We start from the raw sequence: 18,689 nt of genomic DNA, 5'->3' as shown, positions 1-18,689 counted from the left end.
GTTGAGTATCAGCCGTAAACGTGGCTGATCCTCAACCCTTGGATCTGATCCTTTGGTTGATCAGGTATTTTAACTTGGTTTTGGCCCTTTCATTCGCCAGAAGCTTCGTGACTCTCTCTCTCTCTGTCTTTTCCCTTTCTCTGAGTGCAGTTAGGGTTTGATGAATATTTCTCTCTATAAATTCGATCTTCATCTTAGTGGTGATTCTTCCATATGTTATGTAAATGAGAGTAGAATACTTTCATGGTAGAAGTTGATCTTTGTGATTTCCTATAGAATAGAGGCTAGAGAGATATATCGAAGAAACTTTCAGTTTCTTCGTACATTTTTAACATTTCTTGGTTCTTCTTAGTGGATCTTGAGCTCTATCTTTGTAACAGATGCTCAACGGGTGATTAGGCCTAAAGGCTGAACATCCGGGCCCCTTTTTGGGGCGAAAAATTTTGGTGTTGATTTTATTATTTCTGTAATAAATTTTAAACGTGATAACCACAAAATATTTTTGATCTAGACCTAACAGTGGTATCAGAGCGAGTTATTGTGTGGATTTTTTTTTTGTTTTTTGACCTTTCGTCCCCAAAATTTTTTTTTTGTTCTCTGTTTGTATATTGCAGATCTCAAAACTTTGAATTAATATTTTTTAAAAACTTGTTGTTTTACATAATTGAAATTATTCTTTTCAGAAAATAGTAAACTGTTTTTTGTTTTAAAGTTCTATAATTCGGAGTTGAACTCGGCTGTTTTGATTTACGTTCTCTACTGGAATCTTGAAGTTTTTCTATTTTTATTTTTTATGAATTGTTGGTTATTCTTGTTCTAACTTGTTTTTTGATGACTCGTGCTGAGTTTTGACGAGTTGTGTTGACTCACTAAGTATTTTGCTGAGTTCTAGCTTTCTTGCTGAGTCATTACTGAGTCTTGGTGACTCGCTGGTTTTTCTTGAACCTAGATTCCTGAGCTGGATTCGTATCCTGCATACTCTTAGTGCTTTCCTTAATCTGAAACTATTGATTTTCAGGCTCTGGTATCTTTCTTGAAACCCCTTCTATAAACAGTTATTCTTTTACTGTGTTTTTTTTTTTTTTTTGAAAATTGGTTATTAAGGTAAGTAATTCTCTATTACTTTCCTTTGTCCAAGATCTCCTGCGAGGATCTGGGAATCTGAGGGAGTAGTGGAATTAAGAATTATCAGCCCTTAAACCTTTTTCTAAATATCATTTATTGACTGTTTGAACTGTATAATAAGTAGGTATAAACTCTAGAATATCCTGCATTATTATCTGTTCTGTTTTTTAAACAAGCATAATAACTTGCTTGAACTATTATACTCTAAGTGTTGTAAGACAGCTGCTGTGTGCTAGGAATCTGTCATAATGTCCACTACTCATAAATCTGAACTTGAAACTTGGTCTGGCACTGGAGACTTCAGTCTCTGGCGCCAGAAGATGAGGGCATTACTTTTACAACAAAGATGTCCTGCAGCCCTTGATGGTCAATGGGCTGCAGAAATAAGTGCCTATAGGAGACAAGAGTTAGATGATACTGCATGGAGTACAATTTTCTTACATTTATCTGATAGTGTTATTAGAAAAGTAGGAGAAACCACCTCTGCTGCTGCATTGTGGACTAAATTGGAAACTCTGTATCTAATCAAAACCATGCCAAATAAATGTTATCTTCTTAGGCAATTTTACAACTTCAGGTTTGATCCCTCATCTAATCTAGAAGAAAACCTTGACAGATTTAATAAATTGATTCAGGACTTAGATAACTGTGATGAGGAAATTTTTGATGATCAACAAGTTGTTGCTCTTTTAAACTCACTAAGTGAGAAATATAAAGACATCAGAAATGCCCTAGAATATGGAGGTCAAGAACTTACCATAGATAAGATTACTGCAGCCTTAAGAAATAGAGAACTTGAACTAAAGGCTGAAACAAAAGATCTTAAGTATTGTGAAGGGTTATATATAAAAGAAAGGGTAAATCAAATCAAGAAACAATATCAACAAAGCTCTAATTTCCATAACAAATGGAAATCTCCCAATCCCAAACCCAAAGAAAAGAATAAGAATCATGTGAAGACAAAAAATCATATCGAAAAGTGTTATTATTGTGGTAAGACTGGACATCTAATAAAAGATTGCTTTAAGAAAATTTCTTATATGAAAGAGAGAAATAAACCTGATGGTTCTGCAGCTGTGTCCTGCAGAAATGAACATGATATTCAAGGTGTTGTTCTTGTTAACACCTCTTCTAGAGACCCAAAAGAATGGGTCATGGATTCAGGATGTACATTTCACATGTGTCCCAAAAGAGAGCGATTTTCTAAATTTGTTGAACTTAGTGGAGGGCAAATTCAAATGAGAAATGACAAGAGTTGTCAAATAAAGGGAAATGGGAAGGTTAAGTTGAAGTTAGAGAACAACTATACACTTGAACTACAGAACACCATGTATGTGCCTGAACTTAGAAGAAACCTTATTCCTTAGGAGAGCTTGATGATAAATACACTATTATGATAAATAAAGGCCTCCTAGAACTGCAACAAGGAAATAAAACTGTATTATCCTCCCCTAAAACTAATGGTATAAATACCATTACTGCAGAACCAATTGCCAGTCACTGCAGTGCAGTCTTAAACTCTGAAATGAATAAGTCCTTAATTTGGCATAATAGACTTGGCCACATTTCTGAAAAGGGACTAACAATTTTGAAAAGACTTGGTTGTTTTGGAAATGATAAAATTGAAGGGTTGGAATTTTGTGAAAATTGTATACTAGGAAAGTAGAAAAGATTACCTTTTAAAACGGGAACCCATAAATCCACTTCAATTCTGGAATATTTACATGCTGACCTCTTGGGTCCAGCATCAATAAACACTTTAAGTGGATTTAGATATTATTTACTAATTGTTGATGATTTCTCAAGAAAAATCTGGACTTTCTTGATGAAACAAAAATCTGATACTTTTCATACCTTCAAACAATGGAAACTCATGATTGAAAATCAAACCAACAAGAAAATTAAAGCATTGAGAACTGATAATGGACTTGAATTTTGCAACCATGAATTTGATACATTTTGCAAAGAATTTGGTATTCTAAGACACAGAACTGTTACACATATTCCTCAGCAAAATGGAGTTGCTGAGAGAATGAATAGATATCTATTGGAAAAAGTGAGATGTATGTTATACAGTTCTGGTCTTCCAAAGTTTTTCTGGGGAGAATCCCTAAAAACTGCAACTTTTCTAATAAATAGAAGTCCATCCAGTGCTATTGATTTTCAAATTCCTGAAAAATTGTGGTCTGGACATTCACCAGATTACAATAAACTTAAAGTTTTTGGCTGTTCTACCTACTCACATCAAACTGAAGGCAAACTTGAACTAAGGTCCTTAAAATGTGTTTTTTGGGCTATGGAGAGGAAACAAAAGGGTACAGACTGTGGGTTAAAAGTCAAAATGGTTTTAAGGTGATCATCAGTGGAAATGTCATCTTTAATGAGGAAGACATGCCTTATAAAGAATTACCTGATGAAAAAGTCAGTGAAACACCTATAAGGGAAACCATCTTACAAAGTCAAATTGAAAATGCTAATAATCAAGATGATCAAATTGAGGTAGAGAGTCCACTCAATCTGATGATAATAATGAGCAAGATGAACATGAAAATGAAAATGAAAACGAAATCACTGATCCTACTCTAGAAAACTATCAGTTAGCTAGAGATAGAAAAAGGAGAATAATAATACCCTCCTCCAGATTTAACAATGATGATTTCGTTACTCTATTTTCTGCCCTTGATTCTTTAAACTCAGAACCTACTACTTATGATGAAGCTATTACTCATCCAGATTCTGATTTGTGGAAAAAGGCAATGAATGAAGAAATGGAATCACTTATCAAGAATAGAACCTGGATTCTTGTTGACAAACTTGAAAATCATAAGATAGTAGATTGTAAATGGATTTTCAAAATTAAACAAGGGGATATACATTCTGAATATAAAATATACAAGGCTAGATTAGTTGCCAAGGGTTTTACTCAGAAAGAATGAATTGATTATAATGAAATATTTTCACCTGTGGCAAAATATACTTCAATCAGAATTTTACTTGCTCTAACTGCCCATTTTAACTGGGAATTGGAACAACTTGATGTCAAAATAGCATTTCTAACTGGTGACTTTGATGAGATAATACATATGAAGTAACCCATGGGGTTTGAAGTAAGATCCAAAATTGAAAAGGTGTGGCTGTTAAAGAAATCACTTTATGGGCTGAAACAAGCCCCTAGACAATGGTACATTAAATTCAATTCCTATGTGCAAACATTAGGGTTTGTATAAAGCAATTATGATACCTGCCTATTTTATAAAGGCTTTGAAGGGCCTAAATCCATTTATCTACTACTTTATGTTGATGACATGTTACTTGCCTGTCATGATAAATATGAAATTGACACTATTAAATCAAAATTGAAGTTTGAATTTGAAATGAAAGACTTAGAGCAAGCTAAAAGGATACTTGGAATGGAAATAGAAAGAGATAGGTAGAATGGTATCCTGTTTCTAAAGCAACACTCTTATGTGAAGAAAATTCTTGAAAAATTTTCTATGGTTGAGTCCAAACCTACTACTTTACCTATTGCAAATCATTTCAAACTTTCAAGTGAATTTTCACCAAAAACCAATGAAAAATTTAAAAGAATGGAGAAAATTCCTTACGCTAATGCTGTGAGATCAATAATGTATCTTATGGTCTGCACGAGGCCTAATTTGGCACATGGAATTAGTATACTTAGTAGAGTCATGGCAAATCCAGGTGAGACACACTGGTTAGCCATGAAATGGATGATGAGGTATTTAAGGGGCTCAACTGATCTTACTTTAGTATATAAAAGGTGCAAAGAAGGAGTAATATTAAAGGGTTACACTGATTCTGATTTTGCTGGTGACTTAGATAAAAGAAGATCCACATCTGCATACATTTTCAGTTTGTGTGATGGTTCCATTAGTTGGAAGTCACAATTACAAAAATTGATTGCCTTGTCCTCTACTGAAGCAGAATATATAGCTGCATGTGATGCTGTAAAAGAAGCAATTTGGCTAAGAGGCTTATTAAATGAAATTAGTTTCATTAATGATTCTGTAAGGATTTATACGGATAATCAAAGTGCCATACACTTAAACAGGAATCCTGTATATCATGACAGGCCCAAGCATATAGATATAAAGTATCATTTTGTAAGAAATATGGCAGAAAAAGGTATGATCAAATTGATAAAAATACCTTCTGAATACAATCCTTCAGATTTGGGGACAAAGGTATTACTTTAAATAAATTCAAAACTTTCTTGAAGATCCTTAATATCACTTGAGGAAGAAGTATTCAAATTCTTCAAGCACAAATTTGTAGTACATATTCTAACTGAATTTTTTTTTTATAGGAACTTAGAGCAAAGGAAGTAATCACATGTAGAAGTCCAAGATCCACTATTAAGCACCAAAATAATTATTCGGCGAGGTGGAGAATGTTAAACCAATTTTCTTTGGGTTGCCTCACAATTTTTTGGCCCATTGATTATGGACCAGGTCGCAAAGAAGTCACACCTAATTGAAACACGATTTAACACCTCAAAGGGTTGAGTATCAGCCGTAAACATGGCTGATCCTCAACCCTTGGATCCTGTCCTTTGGTTGACTAGATATTTTAACCTGGTTTTGGCCCTTTCATTCGCCAGAACCTTCGTGACTCTCTCTCTGTTTTTTCCCTTTCTCTGAGTGCAGTTAGGGTGTGATGAATATTTCTCTCTGTAAATTCGATCTTCATCTTAGTGGTGATTCTTCCATATGTTATGTAAATGAGAGTAGAATACTTTCATTGTAGAAGTTGATCTTTGTGATTTCCTATAGAATAGAGGCTAGAGAGATATATTGAAGATACTTTCAATTTCTTCTTACATTTTTAACATTTCTTGGTTCTTCTTAGTGGATCTTGAGCTCTATCTGTGTAACAGATGCTCAACGGGTAATTAGGCCTAAAGGCTGAACATCCGAGCCCCTTTTTGGGGCAAAAAATTCTGGTGTTGATTTTATTATTTCTGTAATAAATTTTAAACGTGATAACCACAAAATATTTTCGATCTGGACCTAACAATTCACAAACCAAAACCAAGGCACCAAATACTATTTTTTCAACAATACCCATGCCAGTAGCCACCAATCGGTAACATCTACTCCCCGAAGGTAATCCCATTCACAGTCCTATAACATCAAAATAAGTTCTCAATCAAAATCTATTGCCTAAAAAATTGAGCCATAATTCTCTAAAATTGAAAATCCAAAATTTGAAAAGATGAATCTAATGAGCCGAGCTTCGATGAAATCTATCCTCTAATTCAAATGGCGCATCAAAACCAAGGTCTCGGGTCAACTATTTGGAGTTTACCTCAGTTTTTCTCCACCAAAGCCGTCGAGGCAAGCTAGGATTAGAGACAGGTTCAATTTCTTCAAACCCCATCTTCGGGTTTGGTTTGAAACTCTAATGGAAGTATATTGTTGGAATTTTTTTGGTGACGGTGGTGGTGCATGTGGATGTGGAGGAAGAGAAGATGAGAAACATGTTTTTTGTTTCAATTTTTTTGTTGCTTATAAGTGAAAATTTTTGGTTTATAGGTTTGGTTCATGTTCCAAGAATTGACAAAGTTTCATGTTGGCAAATTTTGTTACCAAGTTTTATTGGCAAAATGTTTATTGTTTTGGAGTATAATGTAGTATCGATTCATATTGTTGAAACATGTTCTTGAAAATTGTTTGGTGGTGGTGGTGGTGGTGGTGGTGGTGGAGGAGGGGGAAGAAGAGAGAAAAAGATTTTAGGGGTAATTAGGACAAGATGTCCCCACCTTTCATTATTAATGTGAAAAACGTTCATACCTTTCATTTTAACACATTTACAATTACATTCACCTTTTATTACGAAAATCATCATTTTTATCAAATTTCTCATGTAAAATGACAAATATACCCCTGATTTAAATAAAACAATAAAAAAGAAAAGAGAAGTTAAAGAGTAAATTGTAATCATACTCCCAAACTTTTTTAAAAAGTGTAAATGAGTCCAAATAAATTATTAAAAGAGTAATTAGCACAAAAAGTTCATACCTTTCATTATGATTGTGCAAAATGTTCATACATTTCATTTTTTTTGACATTTTTACTCTTATTTCGTATTTCATTGGGAAAATATTTATTTTCATCCATTTTCTCAATTAAAAACTGTAAAATGACAAATATACTCCTCTTTAAAAATAAACAAAAATAAAAAATAAAGAACAAATCACAACGATATTTTCAAAATCTTCAAAAAAGTAAAAATAAATTTCAAATAAATAATTAAAAAAGAAAGTGATTTTTGTTTTAAAATTTATTTGTACATTTTTTGAAAATTTTGGGAGTGTAGTTACAATGTTCTTTATTTTTCTTTTCTTTATTTTTATTTATTTAAAGATGATGATATATTTGTCATTTTACAACTTTTAATTGAGAAACTGGATGATAATAATGATTTTTTCAATGAAATATAAAATAAGGGTGACATTGTCAAAAATGAAATGTATTAACATTTTGCACAATAATAATGAAAAGTATGGACGTTTTGTGCTAATTACCCTTTTAATAAATTATTTGGATTTATTTGCACTTTTTAAAAATTTTGGAAGTATGATTGCAATTTATTCTTTAACTTATTTTTCTTTTTTATTGTTTTATTTTAATCGGGGCGTATATTTGTCATTTAACATGAGAAATTTGATGAAAATGATGATTTCCGCAATAAAATGTGAAAGTAAGGGTAAATTGCCAAAAAATGAAAGATATGAACGTTTTACACAATAAAATTGAAAGGTATGAATGTTTTGTGCTAATTACCTAAAATTTTATTTTATTTTGAATTTTTTAATAATTTATTTGGGAGTTATTTGCACTTTTAAAAAAAATTGGGAGTATGGTTACAATTAGTTCTTTACTTTACTTTTTGTTTTTATTTAAATAAGATGATATATTCATCATTTCACATATTTTTATTAAGAAATTGGATAAAAATTGATATTAAAAAAAATGATGTTTTCAACAATGAAATGTGGAAATAAGGATGAAAATGTAAAAATTTGAAATGTTGAAAAGTTTTACGCACTAAAGACCAAACGTAGGGACTTTTGTGCTAATAAACGTTTTGTTAGCAATCATTATTGTTTTAGTTTAATGTTACATTGTACATTAATTCATGTTTTTAATATATTTATGTTGTAGCACTAATTTATTGATTATCAAATTTGTAATTTTTAACCTTTTAATAAACAATTTTAATTTATTGTTGAAATAATTATTACTTATTAATCGATTAAAATTTAAAAATAAATGTTAAATGAAAATAAACATCAAATGAAAACAAATATAAATCAATTACAATCTATTAATTCTAAAATATAAAATAGGGATATAGATAGAATAAACATTTGTTGTAAAGTGAAAAGAAGGGCAAAATGGGATTATGGAATAAACATTTGTTGAACTAGATTGGGGTGTCATTGGAGAGTTTTACACTAAAAATTTGGTCCCTCATTGGAGATACCCTATGTGTCTTTAAATGAAAGGTACAACTAAATTAATCACACAATTTCACCTTTTATTGAACCATAATATCATATAAATGGGTGTGCTCTGGCAACATTAATGTTAAATAACATTATCAGTAGAATGTACACAGAAATAGCTTAAATGTTTGAAATTACCATTTTATTACGTTTGTTTTGAGGATATTCATGTTTGGACAATGTGTTATTTGCTAAGTGTAGTTACTTGTTTATATTCAAATTTAAAAAGAAATTTGTAATTCGAATTAAAAAAATAAATTAAATTAAAGGTTAGGTGTCTTAAACACATGGCCAGACAAGTAGAGTTTTGTTAATTATAGTTGATTTCAAAATTGATTTCGATATCATAACTCTAAAAAAAAAATATGATACTTCGATAGGAAATATCAATCTTAGAACGGTAAACAAATTGAATATAGTAATCAACAAATTTCTGCAAAATAAGCAACACGACCCATAGTTATCAAATAAGTCATTGATCTCAACTCGGACGACTCTGTGTGACAGAAGTTCTGAGGTATCAAAAAAAGGGTTATTCTGAACCGCTTCAAAATCAAACCAAACCATAGTACCATATCATACCAATGGAAATTGAGTCCTCAAAATTAAATTGCACTGATTAAACACATTCCAATCTACACAACTAAGAACCCTATTGACATCCGAAGTTACTTTTCTTTTTCTTTTTTTTAAGAAAACATTTCAAAATCAAGAAACTTCTGGCATGAAATCAATTGGACAAAACAGTGGGCCCCCCTCTCAGAAAATTCACTCCACGTTGCCCAAAATGGAAGCACTCCTCTCCTCCACAATTTTCCCCCTGAAAACTTAGCCAGTATTGATCGTCTAAAAGCTTAGCCTCTTGTTTATTTATTTGAATTTTATCTTTAACAAGGTTCAACATAAATGTGCTGCTTTTGTTTTCTCATCATTGTATGACAATCTGAAACAGGGTTAAATTTGAAGCTATTGGTTTTATTCCAAGTGCAATTTCTGTTTGGCTAATGGTAAATTGACTAAATTTAGGTGTTAAAAATGATTGGCCCAGAAATTTTTAGTACTAGACAATATTAAGAACGAAAAGAAGTTAGGGCCAGTTTGATAGGCCATTATTTTGCGTGGAAAATGGGTTTCTTGGTTAATGCTGTGTTGTGTTTTTGTTTTTGTTTTTTTTTCTTTCACAAATTCTATCCCTAATTGTGTTTAAAAAAAAAAAAATCATCTGTTTTTTGGTGTTTGTTTGACTTTATTTTACATGAAAATTGTCAATTAAAGATTTTTTTTTTTTTACAATGAAAACAAATTCCATCCCCAATACCAATAGATTCTATCTCTTTAATTGACAATTTTCATCTAAAATAAAGTCAAACGAACATCAAAAAAGGCTTTTATTTCAATATTTTTCACTTGAAAAATTATACCAATCAAACACAATAATTGGTAATTCTCAGTAAAATAATTTTTAGGCAATTTAATTCCCTGAAATTCGTTTTCTTTTCACTCAAGTTCCATCTTTGCAATCAAATGGACCCTTAATATCTCTTCCATTATACTCGTACGTCCTTTCCATTATCTGTGCCATAATATCAATTCTTTCAGCTAATCTAATGGATAATTTCGAGCATTTTACAAAATGCAAGTGCTATTTTGTTGATTTTGTATTTCATTTGCCGATACACGGTGCCAGGCTATGATGTTTCTGGTTTTGTAGTTAAAGTTGGGAGTCAAGTGAAGGGCCTAAAAGAGGGAGATGAAGTATACGGAGACATACACGAGAAAGCATTGGATGGACCTAAACAGCTTGGTTCATTAGCCGAGTACACTGCGGTTGAGGAGAAATTATTGGCTTTGAAGCCTGAGAATCTTGATTTTGCGCAGGCTGCTGGTCTCTCTCATGTTCCTGAGACAGCCTATGAAGGCCTTGAAAGGGCCGGATTTTTTGCTGGCAAATCCATTCTTGTTTTGGGAGGTGCTGGTGGGGTTGGATCACTGGTTATACAGGTAAGCTACTATATATAGTCACTTTATTGTCCCTAATGCTGGATTCCATCCGTTTGACTGTTAAAAAAAGTTAATTTTTCACGTTGAGAAGGATCATTGTGCATTACTAGTAGTTAAAAGTGTAAAAATTGAACCAGCAGATTCCATCGTTCTATTTTTCCTATGCAGCTTGCAAAACATGTGTTTGGTGTTTCAAAGATAGCTGCTACTGCCAGCACTCCAAAGCTGGACTTCCTAAAGAGCTTGGGTGCAGATTTGGCCATCGACTACACCAAGGAAAACTTTAAAGATTTATCAGAGAAATTTGACGTGGTTTAAGATTCAGTAGGTAAGAAAATGACGTTCACGATGTAAATTTCTTTTAGCCGCTAGAACATCAGTTTATTCTGATTTCTTAATGAGTAGTGTACCGAAATGAAATGTCTATGAACAACTGGAAGTTTGCAAAAATTATCACGTTTTGTCCTAGAAATGAGCAAAACATATCCACAAACTTTTGGCATGAGTCAGACCCCAACATTTCAACTTTGTAGCTAGTCTCTAGTGGATGATATAAACTGCCCGCTTGACTGTAAAACACGCATATCAATTGCACGTCTTGCTTTTTGAAGTATAAATTAGCTAAAAATGAACCACGTAAACGTGACTCCACCTCTACATTATGTATTGTTCGTAAGACCAAAAATATATACAAGAACTTGTATACATTTTCTTGATGCTTAAACCATAGTTTGATGATCGACAATGAGATTTTTTTCTTTATCGTTTGACATTACCAGGACAGTGCGATAGGGCAGTGAAGGCAGTTAAGGAAGGCGGCAGTGTTGTAGTTCTAACTGGAGCAGTAACACCACCAGGATTCAGGTTCGTGGTTACTTCCAATGGAGAAATGTTGAAGAAACTAAATCCATTCCTGGAGAGCGGTAAGGTGAAGCCACTGGTCGACCCCAAGGGACCATCTCCCTTCGACAAGGTTAAGGAAGCATTCTCTTATCTGGAGACAGGCCGAGCTACTGGAAAGGTTGTTATATATCCAATTCCATGATCACTAACTGAGAACACTTGGATTATTATCTTGGCTATGAGTATGAGAGAAAATAGGAACTTGTATATTTTGATGATCTGTGGAAATTATAGTAGACTATTATTGAGCTTATTTTTGCAACTTCTCCAAAACTATATCCTCAAATGTCGAATACTGTCATGTGACAACGGATTTTCCTTACTTTAAGATATTGCATTTGAGTCGATGGATATAGAACTTGTGTTTTTGGGAGATATTCGAAATAGAATTTGTACTTGTTGACCATGAATATACGATAAGGTATTAGTTGTTTATCAAACGAAAATCATCTGAGAAAATAGTTCTAAACTGTAGATGAAATATTATATGTCTAATTCTCGTCAGGAACTACCTAAATAAATAATACCATCTAATAACCTTTTTTATATGTAAATTTTATTTCATTGATTTTCTTTAGTTTAAGCCATATTAACGAAAATCCTGGATTCGACTCTACTTATGGATGCAAAATGTTCATTAATAGCTTGTTTTGGAAGCTTAAACCTTTTCTCTCTCTCTTTTTTTTTTTATTTTTTAAATTGGAGCAAAAAGTTTCAATTTTTGAAATTTTTTTACAGGTGGGTGGTGTAGGTCCGTGGAATATCACTAATTCATTTATTATTAATTTACTGGCTTGGGATGGGGATACTATTAATTAGGTGAGGATAATTAATTTCAATTAATTATATATTATTAATTGTAATTAACATTTGAATTTTGAAATAATTTAACAAGTTTGTTAGCTTTGAAATGTGATTTTTATATATGGAAATTACATAAAATCATAGTTTAACTATTCATAGTTCCCAAATTAGAGTGAAAGTTTAATATTTCACTAATCAGATTTTTTTTTCATTTATTAATTATTTTAAAATTATTTAATAACTGTCTTCCCTATATTCACATATTTTAAATTTTGGAAACTTTATATTCATTAAAATCTCCCTACACGTCCTTTCCATAAAGCCCACGTCCCTCACGTATTCATATTTTACGATTAAACCTTCGTTCATCCAAGCCATATTATGCCGTTCATCCTCATTCATTCTCCGGCAATTCCCCGACGACATTCTTCCACTATCATGTCTATATAAATTTTATACGTTCCTTCCCAAAAAGAAGTGGTCACAGTTGAACCGCAATCTTCTAAAATTTCAAGGATGACTCATTCAAGGAGTGAGAAGCGTGAGGAGAAAATTGGAATCCACGAGTCACAAAGAAGAGGTAAAAGGAAGGTGGATGAAGTGCAGAAGGATTCATCCTCTAAAAGACACAAATTCGGACGTTCGGTCGCAAAACCGCCCGCGAAGAAGGTGTTTCTGCAATTTTTCAGTTGTTCACTTTTTTCGAGCATACCTATGTACATTTTAATCGGTGGGTAATGTGTATGGATGAAGTATTTTGAATTTGTGATGTATATTGCATTGAATTTATTGTGTGGATTTGTAATCGAAATACCGGATTCTAAAAAGGGTTTTTAATGTTTTCTTCCAAAGTGGTTGTTCATTTGTGAATTATGGAAGGCTGTTGTGTCGTTTTGTATGTGTGTTGTTGATTTCTTATGTTGTGGAGGGGACCTGTAACCTATATGTTGATGGTGTGTCTACTAGGATTTTCACCTATGATCAAATTGATGAGTTTTATTGTGATCGATGTTGCAGGCCTGGAGATATATTATACTCGAGAAGAGTTGGTTTCCGGGTAAAATTACAATTACCCCCGTGAAAGGCGTAGTGTCAAATTTCAAAAACAATCTCAATGAAGCCTAACGTTGAATCCTTCAGAATACGTGTTTCTCCCACTTCATGGAATGTGAGGAAATTGTTATCCTATCTCAGCTGATCCACTATTTTCTGTTGAGACAAGTGCAACAATCTAATGACAGTGAGTTGTGGTTCAATATAGCTGGAAGATTTGTAAGGTTCTCAATTTCAGAGTTTTGTTTGGTGACTGGTCTGAGATATGTCAACGATGTTGACACAAGTAGGATGGAGAAGACTCCATCACGATTGAAAAATTTGTATTTTTCAATGTTGAAAAATGTTACTCATGAAAACATCAGGGACGCATTTCTTGGTGCTACTGACATTCCGAATGAGAATGTTTCCATGCTAGGTGCATTGTATTTCATAACGTCTTATCTACATCCGAGAGACTACAAGAAGGCTGTGGATCACTTCTTGTTTGTACTAGTTGAAGATTTTAGTGCGATAAATGTGTTTCCATAGGGTAAGTCGCTGTTTGACATACTAGTAAATTCATTGAGGGAGGGGTCGAGTAAGAGATCAACACATTACAGACTCAGAGGCTTGCTCGTAGCCTTTCAAGTGTGGATTTACAAGACAATTCCCAGTCTCAATGGACACACAGTGAGAAGGATGTCCAAAGTGTACCCCCGGATAATGAACTGGGCGGCCGATGATCACCCTTTGGCTGCGAAGCTCGAGGGGTCTGAATGCTTCTCCAATCTAGATGAAGTGACCACTGATGCAGCATTACTGGTTTTGAAATATTAAATTTGCACATTTTTTTCATGTTCCAGATCATATTTCTTAGGTCACAAATATATTTCGTCAAGTCACAAATTGCATTCACGAAGTCACAGATTTTAATCATTATGTCACACGTTTTCAATATAAGTCACAAACATTTTCACGACGCCATTTGCCCTTTTTATATCACAATCCATGGCAACATATTGAATATGCGTGATGTGCAAAATTATATCTGTTCGTTCATACATAATTTTTGGTTGCTGATATTGCACTTTTTGTTGTGATATGAATGGCGGTTGGAAATATGTGACCTGGATCCCCCACCAGCTGAAATGACAATATCGTACATGACAAAGGTACGTTATGAGAAACCTGTCCTACCCGATCGGTCACATGGGGAGAAGAGAAAGTGTGGTAGTATAGACCGATCAGTTCATCGTGCTGGGACTAGTACAAATCCAAGTGATTTAGGAATGAAACAATCTACTCCCATACTTCTGATAATTGATGGACGGCTGGGTCACTCTGATGTGCACATTGATGATGATGACTTTGTTGACCCACCACCTAATTGGAAGGGGACATCAATCCATAAAGATTCTCCAAGTGGGGAGCGTAAGTCAGATGACACTATTGATTCAGAGGATCTGCCATCAAAAGATGTAAGCTCTTCCAATTTCATCTATCATGTCACAAGTCCATTTAGTGTTAATGATATTCAGGTCACATAAAAATTCTCATGTCACAGAAATATATTCAGGTCACAGGTTTCAGTTATTAGGTCACATATCAATACACGTTTCACTGCTAATCACAGATGAATGTTATATTTCATCATCATAACTTACTTGATCACAAATGAATGTGGTCGACAGATTGAGGAATTATTTCAAAGGACAGATATCTGATCTCCAGTCTGAGAATTGGTTGCTAGGCAAACAGCTTCAGGTAATGTAGTCACAAGTGTCATCTATAAAGTTTGATCAGCAAAAGAAATTGAAGTTGCTTGTTCGAATGCAAGGTGAAATTCGTACCGACATGTTGGACATCAAGTCACACGTGCAGTGTATTTCTGATTCTGTGACTGCGTTGATATCTAGTTCAATGGAAGAAATTATGAACAAATTCAGAGAGAACTCAAGACCACAAACTGTTGGAGGACCTGGACCAACAAGCAAAGTCAGTACCCCAACTGTGACTGCCTCTTATTTGTTTGTTACCACAAACTGTTTGACATACACTTCTCATCAAATGCATTTTTGGTCTGATTTTCAGGTTGCAAAAGTGGAAAAAAGTGTTGATTCGAAAGGTAAAGCGAAGGTTGACTCTGCGTGTGCGGTTGAATTTCCATGTTCTATTGAACTTCCATCTTTTGATCTCGATCTTGGATTTACACAACCAAGCCAATTTGTTGCAAAGATATCTAAGGAAGTTGAAGTGTAAATGAACTTGGTCATATCCAATGTGTTGAAGGAGACAGAATATATTGAACAAGAGGTATCAAAAAATCTATGTATTTGTTGATTAATGCACGTCACACATTGAAAAACACATTTTATTATGCAGCCCTCACCTGAGGTCGTACCAAGTTTTGGATTGCCGGTAAAAAGGGCTCCAAAGCCAGCTAAAGCATTTCAGTCACCTTATGTTGTCAACGAAGTGAAACAAATGAAATCTTCAGGAAACGTAGTGGTCTTCGAACACTACAATCAGAATGTAGACAATGCAGATGTTGCTGACTTCCAAAATTGGTTTCAAAGAGGATACAAACCGTATAACAAGTGCAAAATTGTTGTCCTATTTTCATAATTTTCCAAATAATGATCCGTACTTCTCGTTCGCAGGAAGAAGTTCAATGATAAAGACGATGCCATCCGTCGACCTTTTTCCATTGGTCAGTACTTGGTGGGGAACAAGATATGGTGGTATGAAGTTGTATCCAGGAAGGTGTCGTTGACTAGTTCGGTAAGTTACTACACAAAAGTAACAGTTCTAAAGGGCATGTCACAGTACAGGTCATATTAATCACAGATTAATGTATAATAGTCCCACAGAGTCCACACAAATGCAGTGTTGTACATGTCATTCAATGAAAGTCACAGGTTACGCCTACACTGTCTAACAGCCCACTCATGCAGTAGGTCACAGATGATGCATGGATCACATATCACATGAAGAGTAAGTTACAATACGTGTTGCACATAAAAACACATATATATAGGTATAACAGTATAGCTCACATGTATTTATTACGTTACAGATCAGTTGTTGAATGGTCATTAACTATAGATTATATTGGTCACACATTCTAACTGAGTCACACATCACAGTAACAGTTCATTGCATCATGTTTTTGGTGTATATGTGGTTTCTTAATTGTTTATTGTACTTGCATCTCTGTAGCATATGGACGTGTGCTTCTATTACATACGTTAAGTGACAAGAAGTGCGAGAGATCTCAAGTTCGTTAGCTACCACAACGGACTCGTTGTTCTAGGCCAAGCTCAAGCACATGTATCCTAGGTTCAAGGATGATGCAAATGTTGTTGTGACAGACGATAGACCGATTGACGATATTATCAGTGCACGAATTCAATTGAGCACTCCATGGGCTAAAGTCGACCTTGTATTTATCCCACTTGTGCCTACCAACAAAGCACATTGGATGCTTGGAGTGTTGGACATAAATGCGTATACGTTGCGTGTATTGAATTCGCCCAGGAAGACATACAATGATATCAAAGTCTGTATTAGAATTGAACATTTTGTCAACATACTTCCNATTAGTACAGGTGGTAGACATGTTTATCAATTGACCGACACTTGAATTGACCCACTCCAGTTTTTAGGATTATTTGCAGGTCACTGGTCATTTTAAATTGGTCACAGGTTAATTTTCATTGTCACATGTCACTATATCTTGGTCAAAGGTCATTGTATATTGGTCACATGTTACTATATTCTGTTCACAGGTCATGAAGAATTATCACAAGCCAATCCAATCTGGTCACAGGTCATTGAAGATTGGTCACAGATCATTTCATATTTTTCTCACAACTAATTGAAACTGAACCATTCCCATTTTTTTGAGTCTTTGCAATTGGTCCCTGGTCTGGTCACAGTTTAGAGCATATTTGTCACAGGTCATTGTATATTGATCACATGTCCCTTCATCCTGGTCATATGTTTTGAGAAATGGTCACAAATCATTGCATACTAGTCACAGTTCATTGACGTGTGATCACAGATCATTTCATATATTCACAGTTCATTGCGCAGATGTCACAGGTCACTACAATTTGGTCACAAATCATCATATATTGGTCACCAATCACTGCATTCTAGTCACTTATCATTAATAGTGATCACAGTTACTGCATACTAGTCACAGGTTATTGAAAAATGATCACAGATCATTTCGTATTGGTCACAGCTAATTCCATATTGATCACAATTCACTGTATGACGATTGTATAACAATTTTTCCTATAGATTTTCATGTATGGCACATTGGTTGAGTTTCTCACACATGCTAGTGGTCACACATTCCCACCATACATCCAAAGTGCATTGCAATCAATCACGGATATTATTATAGGTCACTACACACTTTTATGATTCATCAGCAAAAAATCATAGCATTGTACTGGTAATGATATCGTTAATATGTGTTGTTGACCTAAACCTTCCACGTGATCAACTGATAGTTACTCCACGTATTCCTCCCTGCACACAATCAACGCATGGTCAGACGTACACGATCGAGACCAGCGGGGGTGGCCGTCGCCGTATACACTCCGACGGTCAAGTCAAGTTCAGGTGGTCGGAACAGTACCTAGAGGTTGTGTCAAAAACACTAAGGAGGAGAAGAAAATATATAAACTTGCTATGGAGTGCTATGTAGTAAGAGTTTCATTACGTTTGCCTCTTGCCAAATCTTGGATATTTATAGGTGGGATGAACCGTTGGATGTGGGACACGTGTATACATCTGACGGTATAAGGTGTCCGCTCATAGGCATCAATCAGTCGCGAATGTAGTGTGGGCGGGCAGTTTGTTTCTCCCGAGTTGAGTTGATATAAAGTTGATAAGTCACATCAATTAGCCTCATGGAGACGTCAAATCAGTTTAAACCTTAGGTGCAGAGAGGATCTTGGAAAAAATCTCTTTCTAAAATTAGCGACGGACCTTCTGCTAAAGGTCTACTTCGCCTTGGTCTCAGGGGTGAGGACGCTTCGGTCAGTTCAGTAGGATCGTCTATATCTTGCAGTGCTTTATCAGGTCGTTGACATTGGTGAGATCACTTCGAAAACACTTCGGATGGGTGTCTATCAGGACAGAATGTGTGGCGGTGGGCATTCCGAGGCAGTTCAGATAGGGGAGTAACAGTGGTCCCCCAAGTCCAGGTATGAATATTTATATCATGGGTGGACTTGCTTTCCTGACTGGATGCGCATGCCTCGGTACTGGAGAC

The 18,689-nt window shown here is 34.5% G+C and overlaps 1 pseudogene; it reads left to right on the top strand.

Moving 5' to 3' along the window:
- Positions 1-4,814: 4,814 nt before the first annotated feature.
- Positions 4,815-11,757, top strand: LOC111373366 (annotated as a pseudogene).
- Positions 11,758-18,689: the final 6,932 nt, after the last annotated feature.

The sequence above is a fragment of the Olea europaea genome, unplaced genomic scaffold (genome assembly GCF_002742605.1).
Source record: "Olea europaea var. sylvestris unplaced genomic scaffold, O_europaea_v1 scaffold1119, whole genome shotgun sequence".
Taxonomy (NCBI): Eukaryota; Viridiplantae; Streptophyta; class Magnoliopsida; order Lamiales; family Oleaceae; genus Olea; species Olea europaea.
Note: the sequence above shows the minus strand (reverse complement) of the source record. Positions and strands in the feature narration are given on the sequence as shown.